General features: G+C 37.9%; 1 protein-coding gene across 2 annotated transcripts in view; it reads left to right on the top strand.

The window, feature by feature from the left end:
• Window positions 1-1,260: 1,260 nt before the first annotated feature.
• Window positions 1,261-23,236, top strand: part of csf3r (colony stimulating factor 3 receptor) — a 46,913-nt gene continuing 24,937 nt past the window's right edge. The window contains exons 1-2 of one of the 2 annotated variants that reach the window (XM_088410533.1): window positions 1,261-1,360; window positions 6,794-6,920. The gene's annotated coding sequence lies outside the window, so the exon portion shown is untranslated. Of the gene's footprint in view, window positions 1,361-6,793; window positions 6,921-22,298; window positions 22,378-23,236 lie in introns of those variants that run through there. The other variant, XM_088410532.1, reaches the window with a different exon arrangement.

Raw genomic sequence — 23,236 nt, 5'->3', positions numbered from 1 at the left:
CACACTCTCTGAATGGATGGCTCAAAAGATTCTGTATTCTGGCCAAAACAAAGGAAGGTGATGTATCCTTCCTAAGACTCCTTCCAAGGATGGACTGGATAGAGGTTCTATTGTAAATGTGGCACACATCCTTTTGGTTCCTTTTCTAAATCCCTGACAGACATCATTAGAAATATAAACCATTTTATTATCTATCAAGCCTGCCACATGGTGCGATGCTCTCCTTTTCTGTATTAACAGAATTATGGGAGAACTTACTGTAACCAATTGTTGTAATCGTTTAAAAAGCGTTTTGTTTACGATTGTTTCCATCCGCCGTACGGCAAGAAGGGAACGGTGGCGAACAAGGACTGCGGCGACGCGATAACGTGCCGAGTCTCTTTGGCTCTCTTATCTGTTTCCTCCGCTGTCTTAGTGCCGCCACAGCTCCGTCGGGAACCAACAATAAAAGCAATTCTTTTTTTGCGTCCGCAGATGGATTTGTGGGACGTTGAAGTGTGAAAGCCGCTGCCAAGTCTGGCTATTGAACGCTAGCCCGCCTCGTTTAGTCAGGGAGAACTCCCAGGGATGCGTTCGCTCATCTTTACAGGTGCAGTTGACGGCGGAACACCGTGAGGACCGCTACCGTTTCAATTAGCCTCCATTTTTCCTTGTCGATAGAAAAAGTATGCAATCATGGCCGCACGTCTTGCTTAAAACCGCTTTCATGATGGGGATCCAGTGAATTATGACGTTAATCTTCACTGCTGAGCTTGCATTATACAAATATTTTCAATTTTTGTTTACGCGCGACCGGTATAGCCATTTCAGCAAGACCTATTTTTTTCCAAATAAGTGCTCATAGCCCCGCCATTTTCTTGCCATATAAAAACAACAATTCACACGCGATCAGGCCTGAATGTTCAAGTCGGGCCATTTTTCTTCTATTTTCCTGTTGACCCGTTGACCGGGCCATTCACAAAACGCGATTGGCTGTGAAGAGGTAAAAGAACACAGCCAGAGAGAGAACATGAGGCAGTTGGAGTTGGGGGCGACTAGGGAGTCATACACCCCCCCATTAATGCAGCATGTGAAACGCCCCCTCAAGCGGCTGCACAGCTCCATCTAGAGGGGCTTCAGAAATAAACGGGGGATCAAAAATAAATATCTCGAGGTATATTACAAGCTATTTTTTTGGGCAATTTTTCAGTCTGCTGACAAAAATCAAAAATGGCAAAGAGCAAACAATGGCTGTGTGTGTCCTTTACTTTTTTTTGGACTTTTTGATGTTGCTGGTGGACCGCCTGCAGATAGAACTCCCTCATCACTTTTCCTGCCCACTGAACTCACGCCGTTCACGTATTTCATGTGCACTTGTCAGGTAAGTCAAATGTCTCTTGTTTTGGTCAAGATTTTTAGCAAGTGACAAGTGGCTTGTAAAAGTCTTTGGCCACCGCAAGCGTTGTTGGTAAAGTGACCTTTTCAGATCAGTCATTTTTGACACTAGATGAACGTATATTTTTTGTGTTTCTTTGTAGATCCTTTTAAATTCCCAAAACACAAAAACTGTCACGTTTTACTTTTAAAAACACTGTATTGTATAACATCATACGAACTATTTAAATTTATAACGCACAGTCTCTTCGTACTTTAGTTTTTCTGACTTGATTGTGAGCCTTGATTGTGCTATTTCTTTGATCAGTGAAAGTATGAAAAAAAGACACTAGGGAGCTGAAATTTCACTCAGATGGTGACATCATGTCAAAGTTTGAAATGGCATGACCAACTTTGTTATCACGCTTCCAGGAAAGTGTCTTCCCTAGGCTAAAAAACTGCGAGTATTATGTGGAAGAATTTGTCCAAAAAATACTGCATAGGGTTTTAAGGGGCGTGGCCATATGTCTGAGGTCAGATTGGCTTATCAGTCTGCGTGTGGGTATCTATACACAAGTAAGTTTTACAGAATGTGCAATTCCTAGTTATCCTTCCATGAGCCACCCAAATATATATAAATACAAACCAGGAAGTAGTAAATAAAGTAAATAAATTGCCCAGAATGGGCAGAGCAAATAAAATATGACCAAATGATTACTTGGGGCTCTTAACAAAACAAAAGCTGAAATTTGGACATAGAAAACACACCTGAATTAGTTTTTTTTTCAAAATGGCTGAAAATCCTTGAAGCTATCATCAAACCTTGATGCTCCGCCCACATTATCTGCCATTGGTTAAAAAAAAAAACTACCAATCTAAGATATCTCCTTCCATATATGGGCCATATATGAGCAATTTCTCTTATAAGGTCATTCAGTTCAAAATCAGAAATAAACGACATACTGTTACACTTCCGCCCAATTACTTGTAATTGGATTAAACCGGTGTTGAGAGCGAATATTTTCAACTTTTCCAAGAATCTCATCGGATTGATCTTCTTGAAGGTTGTGCATGACACGTGTCCTTCCATACCTTTTCACCACGATGATCAGCTTTGCGGTGAAGGGATGCAGTGAATTTTACAGGAGGGGAAAAGTGGACGATAGTACGGAGCAAGGGGTGTCCCAGTTAGGATTAATTGGTGCCGAGTTGAAAGCAAACCTCAATTTCACCACTCGGTAATAACAGAGGTCAGAACTCCTGCAGCTCTTGTCCTTGCTTCTTATCTGAAGAAGAAGAAAAAAAAAAATCCTTCCGGGCTTATTTAAACTTTTTAGCAAAGTCACGATTCATTTCGTATTTTTCTCAAGCTGTTCTGTCTGACTTGGAATATTTATACACACGCTCAAAAATGTTTTTGAAGTGATTATTAATGAGGTGCTCAGTTAATTATTACCCTCACAGTGGTATCTTGTGATACCGTACTCAAGAAACCAGGCCAGAAAATTGCATGTTTTGGCTGAATTCCCGGTTTTGTATTTTGAGGAATTCCTACTCCAGGATTTGCCCAAATGATCTCCAGTCAGAAGCGACCGGAATCTGACTAGCATCCAAGTCCGATGATCATTTCCAGGATTCTTCCGTAAAAATAAGCACGACATGAGTTTACCCCGATCAACACAAAATTGAATCGACATGTCTAATCCGAAATCAAACAGGAAGTCAGCCATTTTGATGAGCAACCGTTTAATATCCGAGCTTGTACTTTGACGAAACGAAGCAAGGACTTTGGCGAGCGTCGCAATGATAGCGACTCTTTAGATCTCGTCGGGATTCGTCCGAGGTCGTAAATGTTCGCAAATATTCACCAAAATTTCAATTTCCTTGCCACGAGAACAGTATGCCTGGCGACTGTCTGGCGAAGACTTGAGCTCACCTTGTTGTCGCTAGGTACCATTTTGGCACAATATGTTTTCTGTAATCTATATTGTTTATGTGTATCTATTTGTCTGTATTTGGTACATGCGCCATCCACTTCAACCTGTAGGCCCGGAAGGGAGCTCCTCCCACTTGTAGTCCCTTCTGGAGGTTTCCGATTGTCCCCTAATTGGGGTTTTTGGTTGGTGTTATGTACCTTACACCGAAAAGCTGTGAAGTCCTTTGAGACTTCGGTGATTTAGGGCTATACAAATAAAATTTGATTGACTGATTGATTGTCTGTCGAAAGGCTAAGCTAATGCTAAGTAGCGTGCAATCTATTTATTCGTGGTCCTGAGCTGTATCGGCCAGCCTTCATTTTAGCTTACAGCTAGCTAAATTTTGGGCACCCTCGATTCATCGTACAGTATATCGTGTATACTGTACCGTATCTGCATTTTTGCCTTGTCCAGGAAGAACCGATGTCCAGTGATTGCAGGGTAAACATTAAGTGTTTGCACGCGTAGTCATTGATATGCTGAGACTATTAGCATACACGGTACTGTATGTTGGTGCCTCAAGTGTAACATGAGAGAAATTCGTTGACAGAACGCTGCGGGCCATTCCTGAAGGGAAGATACCGCCTTGTTCTCCTTCTACCTCACGGACGTTTCCAGCGTCATATTGTGCCGGCTCGCAAATCCCGCATGCGGGATCTTCCCCCTCGGCAGTGGCAGATGTTGGTTGCGAGCAGCATGTTAATCTTGTCAGGTAAAAGGAAAACGACACAGCTCCTGTGTAACGGCGGTGTGTTTCGCTGGGGACGGGCTGAAAAAATCACTAGGCGGAATTTTGTCTTGCTGGGGATTTTGTCAAGCTGACGTTGGAATGTTAACTTATTGAGTGGACAAGGGACGTCAAAATTCTTTAGAACTGGACTGACTGAATGAGTTTAAAAAGCATGAGAGGCAAAATGAAGGGTGCTCTTAGTGGTGCTTCTTCTAAGGCCCCACCATGGCAATAAAATGACCTCTTATCTCCGCGCATTTGGTGATTCATTTGGTGATAAGGACTCTAATGATTTGAACTGTATCACATTTTGAGGCTCCGCGTACAATAGCTTATCATATTTTTAATCTGTAAAAGTAGATAGCAATTGAAACACATTCCATCGTCGTGACTCATACGTCACTCACTTATGTTTTTACAAGCTTCGCTATTTCATCCACTGGTACATACAACATTACAAGTACGATTAAGTATTGTTTAAATAGGTCTGTCCTTATAGGATATTGCTATTGGATATGTCGGTCCAAAAAATGGTCTTGGATTACACTGATGCGTACGTCGCTACTTACATTTTTTTAGCTTCACTATTTCATCCTACTGCTACACACACTATTACAAATATGGTTAAGTATTGTTTTAAAAAGGTGTAAATTGGTCCAAAAAAACTGCATTGTATCACATCCCAAATCTCTGATATTCACACATTGCCATATCACTTTTTCAATCCGTAAAAGTAGAGATAAAATGAAAGACGGGCTCTGTTCAATTCATTTGAATGTAATCGTTGCGATGCGTACGTTTCCTACTTATATTTTGCTTCCTGACATTTTTATGAGCTTCACGATTTCTTCCACTGCTACATACAAAATTAAATATCCTGCAAAACCTGAATCGTACTAGCTTCAAGGCGAGTTTTCTTCTCTGTTTCGACAAAAAGAAATGTATAACGCATCGTATTGACTCTTATTATATTGCGCACCGTGTTGCCGGGGTACAAAAAATGAGAAACGAACACCCTGGGCAGTTCTCCGCATCGGGGATTTGTTTGAAATATGTGGAGGGAGAAGCAAGACGGAGGATTCGCCAGATGTTTCCTCGGGAGGTGGCGGCATCGCCCCGCCCCCGGCGCGACAACAAAGACACGAGCAGAAGAAGGAGTTCACTGAATCATGAAGTTGTCTCCTCTCCCTCGGCGTGTGTGTGTGAGTGTGTGTGTGTGTGTGTGTGTGTGTGTCGCCGACGTTGGAATTCTTGCTGCACTTCCATGAGCAGCCAAAATCGATGAATTTTGCGACGTTGGTTGACTTCCAAGTTGTTCTCATTTTAAACCATTTTCCCCCATAAGAAATCATGTAAAATTCTTTTGTTGTTTTATGAGCCATCACTAGCATTTTTTTGCTGTCTTCTAGCAAGAAATCGAACGTCAAAAATCCCAACGGCCTGAAAAGGTTATAGTGCTTTATAAGTTCACCCTAAAATTTCCCGCAAAAGTTTGAATACCCCAAACTTTTTGTGAGTAGTGTATCAGAAAGGGCCCTCAGCGGGACGCCATTTGAGACGCCTTCTGCACCTTTTGTGCAATCAACCTCTATACAAGCACAGCGTCAAAAGACGATAACTGTGTGGAAAAGAAGCACCTGAAACCTCCTAGTCGCTGGCTGAATAGAAGCCGATAAGTGGGGGGTGTCATTTAGCAACACCAGGTGCTGCCACTCCCGCTGTTGCTCTTTCAGCCCACAATGGCGTTCTAACCATAACACTGATGTCAACCTCGCTCTCCCACTGTCATTTTTTTCCCCTACCTTCCTATACAAGTTTTTTTGCCGCCTGTGACGCCTCACAGAAGTCATCGGCTAGTCACGTGAAATACTGCGTAAACAAGCGGCCCGGTACGCTTTTTAATCCGGCCCAAACTTGAAGAAATGATTGATAAGGAGGAGAGTGATAATATTATATTCCTATTTAAAATCGGAACCGTTAGCAATTAAAACAAAAAAATGTGTAATTAAATTGCAGTTATTATGTTTGTGTGGAGTTTGCATGTTCTCCCCTTGCCCACGTGGGCTCCGTTTGGGCACTTCAGCTTGTTCCCACGTTAGATACTACTTACATCTATGTTAGCTACAAATGAAACTATTTCGATGTGCTGTGTTTTGCTACTTTTGACTTTACACCATTATTATGCTAAAGTACTGGGTAATTTACAGCCAAGGGGTAATTTGCGGCCAGTTACGCTTTTTAATCCGCGCCAAACTTGAAGAAATGATCAATAAGGAGGAGAGTGATAATATTATTATTATATTCCTTTTTAAAATAGGAAACTTGAGCAATTAAAACAAAAAAATGTGTTTATTAAATTTCAGTTATTATGATTGTGTGGAGTTTGCATGTTCTCCCCGTGCCCATGTGGGCTCTCTTTGGGCACTTCAGTTTGTTCCCAAATTAGATATCACATACATCTGTGTTAGCTAAAAATGAAACTATTTCGCTGTGCTATGTTTTGCTATTTTTGACTTTACAGCATTGTTATGCTAAGCTATGTTAGCGATCTTTTTTCACGTTTTGTTTTATCATTACCGCCCACCTCGGGATATTGCTATTCTAAATTACCATAATATTGATGACTTTGTTTCTGTGATCTTTGGCAATAACCTCTCTGGTTAGCCAATCAGAATAACAACGTCTCCTTCCGTCACCTCCTTCTGTAAATCACACATCCGTCTTTATTTGCCAGTTTTATTCGACCCATGCGGCAAAGCAAAGCCTGCATGGCGAGGACGACAAACGGGGGGCACGGCGGGACAATACGAGAGGAGACGTGATAGGACAGGACAATCTGGGACGTGAGCAGGAAGTTAGCGGTAAGTTTTATGTGCTTGTTTACTCGGGAAGACGAGAGAGGACGCTGACGGTGGACGCTAGGTTGCGCTGAGAAGCACTGGTCAGGACACACGCCTCTCCAAATGAACATGGCCGCCAGGACGTAAAACCAGACAGAAATGCTTCGCTATATTTTCTTCCAACATCGCTAATGAAAGTAGCGGATTAATGTCTGATAGTAGGCTCTGCACTTAGCGCCCCACCTCAAAAAGGCACCCCCTTTTTGTACGAGTAATCAAATGAGCATATATATGAAAAAGAAATAGTTTAGTTTACATGATGTCAACTATAAAAGTTAAGATTGTATAATGTAAACTAAACTATAAGATAAACAAATTTTAGATGCAGATAACATTGAAAAATAGGTTGAGTTTTTGCAATTGATCTATTATGGAAGCGCTGCAAATGTGTAGGTAAACATTTTAGACTAGAAAATGAGTTTTAATTGTTTAGATGTTTAAAGGTGTTTGCACAAGTTTTTGCAGGTAAGTAAAAATGTGGTTGTGATTTTTTTTTGTTAATTTTAACATTTTTATTAAGATATATTTGGCATTTTTTCTGCATGATGCTTTGGCATTTTGACTTGCACATGCACAGATAAAAAATTAAAAATGCCTTTTTTTTTTTTGGAAACCGTTGGGCCTCCATTATACCAGTGCTTCTCAAATAGTGGGGCGGGCCTCCCTGGGGGGGGGCGCGAGGTGATGCCAGGGGGGGCTCGGATGATCGCAGGAAAAAGGCTTTGTTTTTGTCATGTGGAATGTACTTGCAATAAAGTAATAATTTTCATCATTTTCTTTTAGTTTCAGGCACTTTGGTGCACTTTTTTTCCATTTTAGACTAAGCTATAACCTGTATAAACATGATAAAAATAATCAACAGTTGTTGAAAGTTGATTTATATTGCGTTTTTCTGTTGTTAATGATAAAAAGGATATCAATAATAATCTTATTTATATTCATTGCATTGACGGGGGGGTGAAAAGTTTTCTCTTTTCTGTGGGGGGGGTCTGGCAAAATATAGTTGAGAAACACTGCATTATAACTATATTTTTGATTGTCAAGTAGACGTGATGTGTTATTTTTTTATAGTGTTCATATGGCATTTTTAGTCCATGTTCATGTGCAAGTTGTGGCATTATGGGATAAAATGCAAGTCCAGTACATATTTGCAAGTATGTTCAAATAAGCTTGCCTGTCAAAAGTTGATCTTTGTTGTTTAGAGTATTGCTTGGCTATCTCACAATATCTCACAATGAGGTTCTTGCCTAATGTCAACACTCTAAAAAGTTTAACATAGAAATCAGACACGATGTCAATTAAAATGTGAGTTTTATCAGCACGAAGCTGTATATATATATGTATATGCTGATATATGATAGGTATGACTGAATATTTTATACGTGCATTTGAATAAGGCCACATTTCAGATGTTTTTTTTGTTTGTTTATTTAATTAGTGTTTTGCGACATCCACGCAGATACTTTGAGATGTTTCTGTTGGCCACGGCTCCAGATGTAACATGCAGTGACAGAAGCCTTGATTAAAACATGCGCCAGATAATGAAATATGAAGCGACAGCTAGCTCACAAAGCGGCGGGGACACAATGAAAGCGCCGTGTTTTTCCCGCCCGCTCGGGCGCCCGAGCTCAAAGTCTCGCTCTGCCCACCTGCTCGCCACGCACTCTCCGGAGAAAGGCTTCCCGTCGCATGCACCTCCATGATTTATGAGCCATCTGTCGCATCTGATGTTCCTCCGGCCCAAGACGGGATGTTCCCGGCTGGCGTCGCATGCCGTCCCGGCGTTAGCCCTGCCGCGGCGTGCCAAGGTCCACGGTAATTAAATTAGAGCAACGATCGTCAAAGTGCGGCGCAAGTAAGTGGGCTCCCTCTAGTGGTACACAAGGGAATTGCAGCTAGCGCCGTTCAGGTTTCTTTGACTTTTAAGACAAATACTTTTGCGTTTCATCTTTACGAACGCCCGATTCCGACAAATCTTAGTGCTGGAGGGCGTGTGCTGCCCTCTTCCAACGGAATGACCGCGCCCCCACGCCTTTGACTTATTTTTCATTCATCATTTTTTGTCTGACAAATTTCGATTGTTATTTATTTATATTTATATTATTAGTATTTTATTTTATTTATATTTATTATTACATCTTTATTTAGCTTTTATTTATTCTAATTTTCTTTTTTTTCTCTCTTATATTACATAGGGTGTTTTTTTTCAGTGCCCAATGAAAAACAATGATAAGTGAAATCGCAAATATAAATAAATAAAAATGTAACTGCAAACAAAATTCTACATTGGGATCAATAAATAATATTTCGGAATTGCCAGCAACAAACCAGTGTATATAAGACCATCATTTGTTTTCCATCAGGCGATAAAAACGCTGATTGCACCTTTAAGTAAACGCCTTGTGAATATGTATGAGGCGTCGCAAGTTAATTATTACTGGGTCAAAAAGCATTTGCATCTCATTTGTATGTGTGTGTTTTGTTTTTGTTTTGTTTTTTTTGTTGGGGGTTGAACTTGCTCTAAATGCAAACAGATTTTTAAACTGACACTTTCATTTCAGACTCCACTAAATCATTAGAAGTAAAGTACTTTTAAAAAAGAAATATTTTCTTTTCTCTTTCCTCGTTTCACCATAAGGTCTCTTGTTAACTTTCACAATCATGCAACCACAAATGTGTATATTATATATATCTTTTTTTAATTTATTTATTTTTTAAATGCGTCACGAAGCTGAGGCAATTTCGCAAAGTGAGTGGATTTGAGACAGCAGCTTTTCTTCTTATTTAAATTCAAATTCACATCTACACACAGGGCTATGTTAATTAAAATCCATCCATATACAGTTAGCGTAATCATACCATAACAATGTATGCTTTCTGTCATTGCGAGATGGGAAAAAGTTCACCAAACACAATGTGTCCACACTGTTATTGTTTGCATCGAAGAAACTATAAGAACAAGCATAAAAAATATAGATTTACTATATACTCATTTCTAGCTCCCCAAAAGCAAAAAAAAAATAAGATTGTATAGTAACATATGTATATGTATGTGTGTGTGTGTGTGTGTGTGTGTGTATATATATATATATATATATATATATATATATATATATATATATATATATATATATATATATATATATATATATATATATACACAATTTTGGAAGGGTAGTAGAAGTTTGAAAGCCAGGGGGCGCCCAATGGGGGTCTTGCACAAGGCTGCAGTCAAGCACATAGCTGCGTTTTCCATCTTTTTATTTCTCCCAGTAAAAATTGAATGAGAAGTACATGCATCATGAACAAATGCTGCTTGATATAAAAACAATACAGGAGACGGTAAACTGGGAATTTCACAGACAGTCTCACACGCACTGTACAAATAAAATGCAAGAGTTACAACACGGTGTTCGATCGGTCCATAGTTTGTTGCGCCCCACGTGACAAATGAATATTGTGTATTTGCCGTGCTCTCACTGCAGAGCAGCCGGCCAATTACGCGGCCCAAAATGTGTTATTCAGCAAAAGAAAATGGCTCTTGACTGCTGTGAGGCGGCATGCTGGGAGCAGTGGCACTAAAAAATAAATAAATAACAGAGTAAAACTCTGAGAAAGAGTAGGGCTTTCATTTCTTATGTTTTTATTTAATGTGGAAAAAAATGAATGGGTAACAGCCACTTAGGTTTATGACATACTGTTATAAAACTGCGGTACTCTTGTCAAAGGTTTGCCCAATTAGAATTGGTTTGTTTACATCATTTAAGGGTGAACATTGTAAGTATAGAGAAGTGAAGTGGTTCTAATGTTTACCGCTGGGGCACCCCAGTTTGTATACATCAGTTTGTTTACATCATTTAAGGGTGAACATTGTAAGTATAGAGAAGTGAAGTGCTCTAATGTTGACCCCTGGGGCACACCAGATGTATACATCGGTTTGTTTACATCATTTAAGGGTGAACACCCCAGTTACACCCCAGTTTGTATTGTTTGTAAAGCAGCAAATTTGCTGTCTCTCTCTCTCTCTTTCTGTATATATATATATATATATATATATATATATATATATATATATATATATATATATATATATATATATATATATATATATCAATTTTGCTAGTTGTCTTCATGTCTTTGTGGTTTTCAGCACATAGGAGGCATCCAGACGATCCCAACAACTTTCGAAAAACAACTTTTTCCTTTCTAAAGACAAAGAAGAACCGGAGCTTGCGGTTCCACAATTAGCAACTCTCCCATTCATGCTGCAGTCAACATAATCGCTTCACACACGCAGATCATGCTGAGCCGGCTGTTTGGGACAAACAATTAATTCCGAGCCCGTCTTTGTCGTCACTTAACTAACAGGCTCGTTTTTGCGACTCCCTCCCCGGCTCTTCGAGAAAGAAGACGAATATGCGAAAAGCGCCCTGCAGTCTAATTTACAACGCCGCAGCCACTGTGTTCCTTTTTTTAAATTGCACGCCAATTAGAGGGAAGAGAAGTCAGCAAATAGTGTTTGTGACGCGCTGGGCGGACAACCCGAGCGGTCGCTAGCGGCGGATCACGACGGGGATGCGGGCACCTGTCAGGCCTGCTCCCGACGTTGGCGGGTTCCATTTTTCACCAGGCTGTCCTGAATGTCTCCCTGTGCGCAGTAATTAGTTACCTCCTCGTAGACTTCGAGCCAAGTTGTAAATAATGTAATGATGAATCAACAATTATGTCGCCAAAAATGTTCTTTTTTTTTGCAATCCAAGCAAAAGCTAGCAAGGTAGATCTTGTGACGATGAGCGGTAAACCTTAGCAGCAGTTCTGCGGTCGATATTTTTCCTGTTATACTCACTTAAGTCTTGTCCGTATATATATATATATATATATATATATATATATATATATATATATATATATATATATATATATATATATATATATATATATATATATATATATATATATATATATTTACATACAGTATATATATATATACACGTTTCTCAGCAAAAGTTAAAAAGAAATTATTTGATTAATTTCAAAATATGCTACAGCCTCTTATGTGGAAAAACAAGCATGCTAGCTAGCTACATGGACTGCTTCATATTTAGATGAGATTTAAGGATTAGAGCGAGAAGCTAAACTTCTGTGGATCTCAACCGGCTTCAGATGTTCAGGAAAGGATGTGCCAAAAAAACAAGTCAAGCTGTGACACCCTGCGAATAAGCTGGTTCATGTCGGCAGGTACCTGGCGGATAAACTGCACATCTGGACACAACCCGTAGTTGAAGCAGCAGGGGCGGGAAAGTTCAGGTGTTTACTTTTTTTTTCTTTCACAAATGAAGAGAAGAAAAACTAAGTGGGCTCTGGAGGGAAGTAAGTCTGTCAAGAATTTTGCAATAGCCCGGGTTAATGTTTTTCATCACAGCTGCCAATTCATGCTAATTTGTTCATTCATTGTATTGGTGTTCCCCAGGGGTCAACATTTTAGCCACTTCTCTTTTCTATACTGTATATCTTAAATCTAACAGTAAATCAGAATTGTTTTTAAAAACTAAAACTCCTCTTTAGCTTATAACTTGGAAGGTCATGTCTTAAAAAAAAAAAAATCGCATATATTGGGACCCAATTGAAAAAGAGATGATATTGCAGAAGTTGTTTTGCTAAAAACCATTTGACTTCCAACTGCAATAGCACATTATTCATATTGATCTCATTAAATTGTGCCGGCAGAAGTCATGGTAGAAAAAAAAAAAAAAAAGTAGCAGTAAATGAAGGTCACGCCTCCCTGTTGTTCTCTTTTGGCTTTGTTGATAAGGAGGGTGTGAAGGATGTTTGTGATTGGTCTTCGCCTCATTAAGATGGCGGGTAGGGGTGCGCCCACTGCTGTTATATTGATTGAGCCCAAAGCAACATGAGGCGCTTGCTTGCATTCCTACTTTCAAGATTCTTTTGCACTTGAGCAAACAAAATGCCATCTTCGAGTCTTGGATTGAGGCAGGCTAATATTTAGCATCCTGCTTGCAACAGCTGGAAAAGCGGACGTTGGATAGCGACAAATAATATATATATATATATATATATATATATATATATATATATATATATATATATATATATATATATATATATATATATATATATATATATATATGAGCCCCACGGGGACTTTGCGGGCTTGAGCGGACCTTTGGGTTGAAAGGTGATGATGCTTTGACGTCAGCGCTCACCTCCTGAGTTGGCGTGTCAAGCGATTTATTCGTTCGATGTGGAGAGAAGCCTATTGGATGTTTTAAAGGTTTTGTTTCAACCAGTGCCTCTCAAATAGTACGGGGGAGCGTAAGGAAACATATATATATATATTATTGGGTGTAATTTGTGGGATATAATGTTTGCTGTAGATGAGGAAACAAAAACTAAAAATGTTTAATAAGAGCCTCCACACACGCACGCACACACAGTTAAACAAGTACACACCCAGCAGCTACTCTTTTGCAGAAATTCAAAATGCATTTTCTTGTGCGTTGCTTTTGCAAAACAGACACAATAGAAGGTAGTCAAGTTGGCTAAAAATGCAATGCAAAAATAGCAAAACACGCAAGGCTACGTACAGTATAATGTAACACACAATCATGCATGCACACACATGGTAAGACACTTGTGCAAATGTTGTTTACTGATACGCAGTGTGTTTCTAAGTGTGCCGAAAGCAGATTTCACTCTAAACGTTCTTAATTGTATTCCTTGCTTGCACGAGCTTTAGCAATGCTCTGAGGATGCTGTATTGGTACTAATTGTTACTGATTTCTATTTACGCTCCGTTGTGCAGAGTTTCATTATGAATTTGTTGTGGTTGCTTGTGGCTTACACTGCCATTACAAGAAGAGCGTGCAAAGGTGGACGTGAATCCTCCCGCTTGTTGCAAATGAGCCCCACGGGGAACCTTGCGAGCTCGAGCGGACCTTTGGGTTGAAAGGTGATGATGCTTTGACGTCGGCGCTCACCTCCTGCGTGTCAAGCGATTTATTCATTCGCTGTGGAGAGAAGCCTATTGGATTTTTTAAAGGTTTTGTTTCAACCAGTGTCTCTCAAATAGTACGGGGAAGCGTAAGGAAACAGGTTTTTCTCCGTAATTACACATTTACAACACAAGGTGTTGCTCTCGTGCTCTCATTGTCAAATTCTGGGCAGGGGTTAGCCCAGTGGTGGGTAAACCATTTGACTGAAAGGCCACAAAAGGTTCTAATATTTAACAAAAGGGCCAGATCAGGAGCAGATGGATATAATGTATTTATAATCCACCTCATAAGGGAAAAAAATGTGGGATAGTTAGAAAATATGTGCTTTGATTTCAATGGGAAGTTAGCAAAAGCATTACAATAGTAATATTCACGTGCCGTGTATTTAGCATATTCGCCGCACTATAAGGCGCACCTTAAAGCCTTCAATGTTCTCAAAAGCTGACGGTGCGCCTTGTAATCGGGTGTGCCTTATACTGCGCATAAACTGGAAGTTTTGATTTTTGAAGAGCGAAAAAAAACTTCATCGCCATGTAAATTCTTCTATTTTTACCTCGGCATTTGAGTTATAAATGTATTGTTTACAATAAAAAATATAACAGCCTGGAATTTTGATATGATACAGTATATTTGCTCCAATTTTGAAGCAATTTCTATGGTGACAAGGTTTTATATTAACCTTTAACTGCTACGAATGGCAAAATAAGTGTACTGTCCCTCGAGACATTTTCGTGGGGAAAATGGACATTTGCTCCCACTTTCATATCAATTGGAAACTGGTGTTTGGGGGCTAATTTGTTTCTTACTTGTAACACACCCAGGAGCTCTCAATTCAATTCCGTTCAATATTATTTACAGTGTACAGTGCTCCCATGGAGAAAACACTCAAGCTTCAAGGTCACCAGCAGCTGGTGAGCTAAAGCATCATATCGGGGGTGCACGTGTCCAGCTGTGCGCTCAGAAAAGTGCAATTCAATGTGTGTGGTTGTTCTTCAAATTGTGCCTGTATGAAGCTAGCTGCTGTGGCACTTTTCACCTGTGGAACAAACAAGCTCTTGAATACAAAACGCACAAATGGTCATCATTGTCATCATTCACTGCCGCTATTGGCGCCCCTCCTCCGCGTGGTACTCCAGTGCCATCTGTTGGCTCTAATCAAGTTTTTTTTTTTTTTTTTTTTTTGGCTCGCTGTGTTGATCACAGGTGCAGTTTGACAGAAGGTCAAACCTTGGACAAATCCCGGAATCTGTTCACAAGCTGTTGTTTGCTGCTACTACTACTGATGATGCTAATTTCCTCCGCATAGTCTTTTTTTTTCCTAGGGTTAGGGTTTGATATATATATATATATATATATACATGTTCTTTAAAGCGTAATAACACCACAAAAAACTTACATAAGCCCTTATGAACAGCATTTCCTTTTGTTAGCAATTAAGCTAGCAAGCTTAAAGGTATTTTTTAAGTATGTATTTATTGTACCTCAAAGAACAAAAAGGCACATTAGGCCGATTTGAACACAGAAAAATATCAAATAAATACATGTTATATAATATATATGTTAATATAAATATAATATAAAATATAATATAGTGTAAATATTGTATCTATATATGTATTATGTTATATATATATATATATATATATATATATATATATATATATATATATATATATATATATATATATATATATATATATATATATAATGTATATATAATGTATATATATATATATATATAATGTATATATATACTGTATATATATATATATATATATATATATATATATATATATATATATATATATATATATATATATATATATATATATAATGTGTGTGTGTGTGTAAAATATAAAAAAAAGAGATTTTTTTTTTTTAAATTGAGAAATCAACTATATATTCTCCCCCGTCCAATTTTTTTAACTCATTCAATGCTCGGGACATATTTACATGTTTTTTTTTAGGAGTCCAGACATTCAATCCAGATTACTTAAGTATCGATTTACTACTTAAGTGTCGGGAAATGAATGTCCTTAATGTACTTAAGTGTCAAATTAACACTTAAGTATCTCGGATTTGTTATCTGGAATCTTTAAAAAAAAAATGTGAAAAATGTCTCTTTTTTTATTAAAAATAGGCCAAAAAGAAAACATGAGACTCGTGCTTTCGCTTAACAATAAAGTAAAACCTTTTCACAATAGTAATTGAAAATCGGCATATGATGCCTCATGTTTTATGGTTAAATTTGCATTGTTTCGATAATATATACAAACTCATCCGATAGGAAAAATCGAATGCCATGTACGAACTATGGCGGTCCATAGATTGTTAGTTTATGACCAAACTGGTATATTAGCCATTTTCATGCCCCGATTTTGTATCTCGCTGCCCACCTGCTGCATTGTGAACATTGAATGCATACGGTGCGCATTGTATTTCGGACAGCGCCGCAACACTGGGAGCACTTCGCATTGTGCGCGAGGTTAGCCAAGCGCTGGTTTTTCCTGACATTTCTCCGCTCGGCTGCGAGTCCGGAAACGACTCGCATTGGCGGTCCGGAACGAGACGAGCGAACAATGGCTATTCAGGGAAAAGAGGCTTATAAAACAATGATGGGTTAGAATAATGGAGCTCCGCTGGCTGTTTACCGCTGCGACACGGCGCAACAATGAGCAGTCGGCGGGGGCAAATGATGATGAGCGGGACAATACGGGACTCCACAAATGCTCACTCACTATTTTGTTTAACATGCTGCAAGGGATCCCGTTATAAAATATGGAACCGCATCAGTGCCTATGCAGCATGGTTATATTTTCACCTTTTTTCCGGCCAATTCCGAAAACGATTTTTAACGATTTTTTTAGTTGTCGAGGAGGCCGACGAGCAATATTTGGAGCAGATATTCAGGGGAAATGTCGAGAAAATTCAAATGTTGTTGTTGTCCAAAGGTCTTGAAGTATTTACAGTGTTACCTCTAGTCATTAAATTAATTCATTCCGGAAGTCGTTTCGTAAAATGAATTTGTGCTTTTTACTACTTAGCCTAATCTGTTCCTAAACCCTTCAAGGTAATAATATTGATTTTAGCAGTTAACAATAATAATAGTTCATTTGTTTGCTTTGAGATATTTCTTGTTTGTTGGGGGTGCTTGCTTGATGATGCCTGGATCACTGGAAGTTTAAAATAAAACCGTACAAATAAAATGACCCAAACAAAGTTCTCTTTGTTTGGGTCATTTTATTTGTACAAGATCCATTCCTGGATCATTGGAAGTTTAAAATAAAACCGTACAAATAAAATGACCCAAACCAAGTTCTCTTTGTTTGGGTCATTTTATTTGTACGGTTTTATTTTAAACTTAAAATAAAACCGTACAAATAAAATGACCCAAACCAAGTTCTCTTTGTTTGGGTCATTTTATTTGTACGGTTTTATTTTAAACTTCCAGTGATCCAGGCGTCATTTAGAAGTCCAAACGGGAGCAAAAATATTTATTTTGGGATCATTTTGAGCATGTAAGTTTACTTAAGTTTAGTTTAGGGTCTTGCGAAGTACTTCCTCTGTTATGTTCTTATATATGATTAACTGATTAAATGTTTAAATGGGGAGTTGTAAAAAAATGAATCGCAGCTACTGTATGCCAGATTGACGGCTCCAAAATGGCCGCAAACCTTCGGATCTTACAACTGGTTTTGTTTTTCTTCTTCCACAATGTCGTAAGACTCGAAAAAAACCCTCCTCTTCTCCACACCTCCCTAAGCGCATACGTGCATGTTGTCGCGACGCTACGTTTCCCTCCCTTGACACGCTTGTCCCGCCGCATTCGACCACAAGCGAGCCGCGCTATGGCTTGGTGAAAATCAATAGTCAATTCCATTTTGCCGTTGCAGCGTGCGACAGGTACTAGATGGAAGCGGATTGGGTGCATGTTTGGAGCACCAGTGCAAGTCCAAGCTCGACTGACCCCGATCCTCCCTTTCTACTTCCACTTTTATCTTTTGTCGCGAATCCTGGTGTCCATGTGGACGGAACAAAGTGCTTCCTCAAGTATATCGCACTCATGACTACCAGACTATCATGAGAAAACATTCCTTGATTTGTGCCATTTTGCACCTTTTTTCTCATGATTTGAGCCCTGCGGCTTATAGTCCAGCGTGGCTTATCCGAATATTATTTAAATCTCAAATACTTACTTCCTGAAGTGCCTTCATGCACCTTTAGGGGGGAACGTGCCCTGCCCCCCCCAGTTTGAGAACACCTACACCATAGGTGTCGAACTCCAGTCCTCGAAGGCCGGCATACTGCATGTTTTCCAGTTTTCTTTCCCCAACACACCTGATTCAAATGATTAGCTCATTAGCAAGCTCTGTAGGAGCTTCAAAATGATCCCAATCATTTGAATCAGGTGTTTTTGAGGGAAAGGGTTTGAAAACATGTAGGATACCGGCCCTCGAGGACTGGAGTTCCACACCTGTGACCTACACCAACTAAAACTGTCGTTTTTATTTTTACTATCATTTGAATTGAATTAAGTAATTTCAGTTAACATGCGGATATAACCACGACCATATCCTCTTATTTGAGACTTTGGTGCAAACGTCAGAATGTCCTCAACTGAGGACACTAGGACTGCGTTATGTGGCTTGAGTGATATTAGACCAAAAACAAAAGTCCACTGTCCATGATGTTCAAGAGGTTATAAAAGTCGTCAAAAGACATTAGAAATAGACTTGAATTAGCACTGATTCCAAACGTCCTCCGAGACAAATTTGTTTGCCTGTGTCCACGCATGCTAATAATAACACGCGAGAGGAGAAGAGGAACATAAAGTCACTCTCACGCACTCTCTGCGTATTTCCACTTTTCAGCACATATGGTTGCTCCATCTGCAACTTTAAGCACATCTGCATTTAAACAGCAGGCGACGTGTCGCTCTGCAGACGACGTACAAATTTCATGTTTAATGCAGGTGGGCGGACAGCATCATGAAAGGATGGTAAATAAGACACAGGAGAATATATATATATATATATATATATATATATATATATATATATATATATATATATATATATATATATATATATATATATATATATATATATTGGTGTACTATACATCCAAAAAAATTAATATTAGTACTTATACAAGAGGAGTCCATTCCAGATTCCACTCCTGCTTTTCTGCCCAAGAAGAATGTATGTTTCAATGTATGCATGTATTACATTTTGCTTTACTCAAGTTCCTCAATGTTGACTCACTTATTTGTGCTTAAATCCTTTAAGAAAATGTTGGTTTTTGCTAACAGTTGGTTGGCTAACAAATCGTAAGCTAACAACCTAAATAGGGAAATTACTCGGGATTTTTCACAATTTAATCACATGCTAACAGTTTGTATGCTAACAAAGCATGATAGCACCTTGGCTAGCAAAAGTGCTGAGGCATATACCGTGAAATTTATTTTACATTTACCCGAGGGTTGACTACAATCTCTGAAAAGGGATAAAAAAAAAGTCTAACAAGCTAGCATTGTAACATTGTAGTACGGTAGCTCGATGACAGTTGATCTAACGCTAAAAGTCGGTTGGCTGAAATATCGTAAGTTAACAAGTACAGCAAATACATGGGAATATTGTCAATGATTTTACATCAGGATCTGTAGTCGTGAACATGTTCAAGAACAAAATGACTACATGCTAACAGTTTATATGCTAACATAGCAAGATAGCAACTTCGCTAGTAAAAGTGCTAAGACATACACCGTTAAAAGTACATATTTTACACGTGCCCAGGGTTGACTACAATCTCTGAAACGGGCTAAGAAAATCTAACAAGCTAACAGTTGGTATAGTCACATTTAGCGCGGCACCTTGATGAGAATTGATCTAATGCTAAAAATCGGTTGGCTGTCATGTCGACTTGAGTAGTGCAGAAATGACACGGGAATGTTTTCATGGATTTTACATCAAGATGTGTAGTTGTAAACAAGTTTTAACACAAAATGATCACATTCTAAGTTTTTATGCTAACATAGTAAGATAGCAACTTAGCTTGAAAAAGTGCTCAGACATATACCGTGAAAAATTATTTTACTTGTACCCTATGGTTGATTACAATCTCTGATATGGGCTAAAAAATAGCTAACAAGCTACAATTAATTAATCGCCTAGGAACAGTTGGAATTGTAACACAACATGATAGCAACCTAGCTAGCGAATGTGCTAAGATATATCAAAATATATTTTAGATGATGACAAATAACATGCAAATGGTTTATCTCGTAAAATAACTCTCGATTGTACCATTTTGGAGGCGTTTGACATTTGAGGTTCAAACCGGATCTCGAGCATTAGCATCAGCGATTAGCCGGCGCCGTGATTACGACAGACCCAAATGCGGTTAACGACTGTGTAATGTCAGGCTACGAGGCCATCTTTCCAGCCGCGTGACTAATGTGAGCTCAGTCACGTCCGCAAAGAGGAGGAGGCCGCCGCCGTCTTATTAAGTACGCTAACAAGCGCGCTAATCAAAAACGGCGGCGGCGCTTCATCACTTAGCTTCGGGGGCTAATTTCTCGCGCTCGCTGAAATGTAGCACGTAATGCCCGGCGGACGGCGTCGCGCGTGTCTTCCATTACTAACGATTAGCGGAGAAGAGCCAGTAAAATATGCCCTCGTGCGCTGACTGGTTAATGTACAGCCAAAATAAAAAGTTTACACACCCTTGTTTAAATGCCGGCTTGTTGTGATTTATAAAAAAAAAGAAGAAGAAGAAATGAATTCGAATGTGTTTAGATGTTCTAGTAGCTTGTGTATGTTTTATGTTGTTACAACCATTGAGAATTTTACAGGAAAAATAGTTAAAGGTTAAAGTTGTCTTTTTTTTTTTTCCTGAAAAAGAGATTACAGTAATATTGTCTCAAGAAATAATGTCATGAGTGTTCAAGAGTAGTCATTTAAAAAAACACAAAAGAGCAGTTTCATAAAATGTTCAGTCCCCCACACACACACACACACACAAGTCGTAATGGAAAAAAAAATATTTGAAAAAAAATGTTAACATGGCATCAACATTACAATTTTGTGTTCAGCGAAAGTTACTTTTTAAATTTAGTTATGTTTTATGTTGTCAATATTTTTTCAGAAAAAAAGATCAATAATAATGACAAAAGTTGTAATTTTTTTACAGAAAAAGAGAATACATTAATATTATCCGTCATTTAAAAAACAAAAAAGAGCAATTACATAAAATGTTCAGTTTTTTTCCCACAAAGTTGTGACGGAAAAAAATTATTTGCAAAAAAAAAATTGTAATATTACATCAAAAATTAAAAGATTTTTACGTGATTTTTTTTAAATTTAATATTTCTTTTGTGTTCATACTGCTAAAGTTACTTTTTAAATTTAGTTATGTGTATGTTTCATGTTGTCAATTTTTTTTCAGAAAAAAAATCAATATTAATGACAAAATTTATATTTTTTTTCCAGAAAAAAAGAGAATACAGTAATATTACAGTAATATTGTTTCAAGAAATAATGTCATAATGTTTCAGGTGTAGTCATTTAAAAAACGAAAAAGAGCAATTACATAAAATGTTCAGTTTTTTTCCCACAAAGTTGAGACTGAAAAAAAAAATTATTTGCAAAAAAAACTGTAATATTACATCAACAATGAAAAGATTTTTATGTGATTTTTTAATTTAATATTTCTTTTGTGTTCACACTGCTAAAGTTGCTTTTTAAATTTAGTTATGTGTATGTTTTATGTTGTAAACAGTTTTTCCAGAAAAAAATTGTTAAATAGTGATAAAAGTTGTAATTTTTATGCTTGTTTTTTTTTCAGAAAAAGAGATTACAGTAATATTGTTTTAAGAAATAATGTCATCATGTTTCAAGAGTAGTCTTTTAAAAAAAAACATAAAATTGTAACAGAAAAAAAATATTTGCAATAAAGGTTACACCACAATTAAAATATTTTCACATGATTTTTTATTTTATTTTATAATTTTAATACAAAATAAAGTGAGATATGATTGTCTTTGGATGTTTTAGTAGAGTTTTTTTGAGCAGTTTTTTGTCTTCAATTTAAGACAAAGTACAGCATATTTTTATTTTTATGATTGAAATTAACAGATTTAAACAGTTTGTTTCATAGAATTAGCATGCCAGTTTTTTTTTTATTTTACAACAGTATTTATTTTGTCCACATAAAGACCCTCCCCTGTGTGTGTGTTTCTTTGTTTTGTTTTTTTTTCTTCCTCCTCCTCCCCACAGTCCATCAGTCAAGGGCTTCTTCCTGGAAAGTAGCTCCGCTTTGAAAACAAGGACGTTTTGCTTCACGGTCACACGTGAAGTGAGCGCAGCCACTTAGAGATTAGTTGCGGCGTGATTTCGGCGTCTGCGGTGAGTGGATGACATCTTTGATTGACTTTCAATACACAATACCCATGTGAATTTTGAAGCTTTTCATGCGCGCAATTTTCACCGGTTTTGGAATCTTCTCGCCCTGATTCGGATGTAGTATGACATACTTCCATCAATTAAAAATGAAAAATCTTTGGTCAATGTGGAATTAGTGTATTATTGCGGTATTATTATTATTTCTTTTCTGACCGATTAATCAGCCGCCCGATTAATTTGGCCGATTATGGCCCTTCAAATATCGGCCAAAAATAATCGGTCAGCAGGTCAACATCTGCGAAATATATCAACTATTTCCATCTATGTACTCTAATTGTTTACTGCATGTATATGCAAGTATCACTAGTTGTGTTTATTACACATAAATCCAAACGACACTTTTTTTCAAGCAATTTTGAGCTAAGCAAAGAACTTGTGCAAAAAATTCACCTCGGTGTCACTACTTCACACCTAAAGTCACAGTTTTATTAAAACAATTAAACATCAGAAAATACATATTGTACTTTTTTAAATGAAATCACTGATTAATTGGTACTTTTTTCTGACAAAAGTCTGCGTCAGCTTCAAAGAATTAATATCACCTATTTTTTGTAAGCATTTGCCAATTTCAATCCGAATTTTGGCATTTGGAAATGTTTTCTTTGTGTATGTACGCCCTTTCAAACTGTTTATTTAAAAGAGGAAGTGAAACGACTATCCTTCTTCTTTCCAAAAAAAAAAAAAAAAAAAATCTGAGCTAGCGTCATCAATAGTAACGATTTTCAAATGATCCCATGTTTATTTGATGATACCATTTGGGAATGTTTTTTACATCATGTTTATGCACCTTTCTATTCTTTTT

This window comes from Hippichthys cyanospilos, chromosome 3 (genome assembly GCF_059441005.1).
Source record: "Hippichthys cyanospilos isolate Australia breed blue-spotted pipefish chromosome 3, RoL_Hcya_1.0, whole genome shotgun sequence".
NCBI classification, from domain to species: Eukaryota; Metazoa; Chordata; class Actinopteri; order Syngnathiformes; family Syngnathidae; genus Hippichthys; species Hippichthys cyanospilos.
Note: the sequence above shows the minus strand (reverse complement) of the source record. Positions and strands in the feature narration are given on the sequence as shown.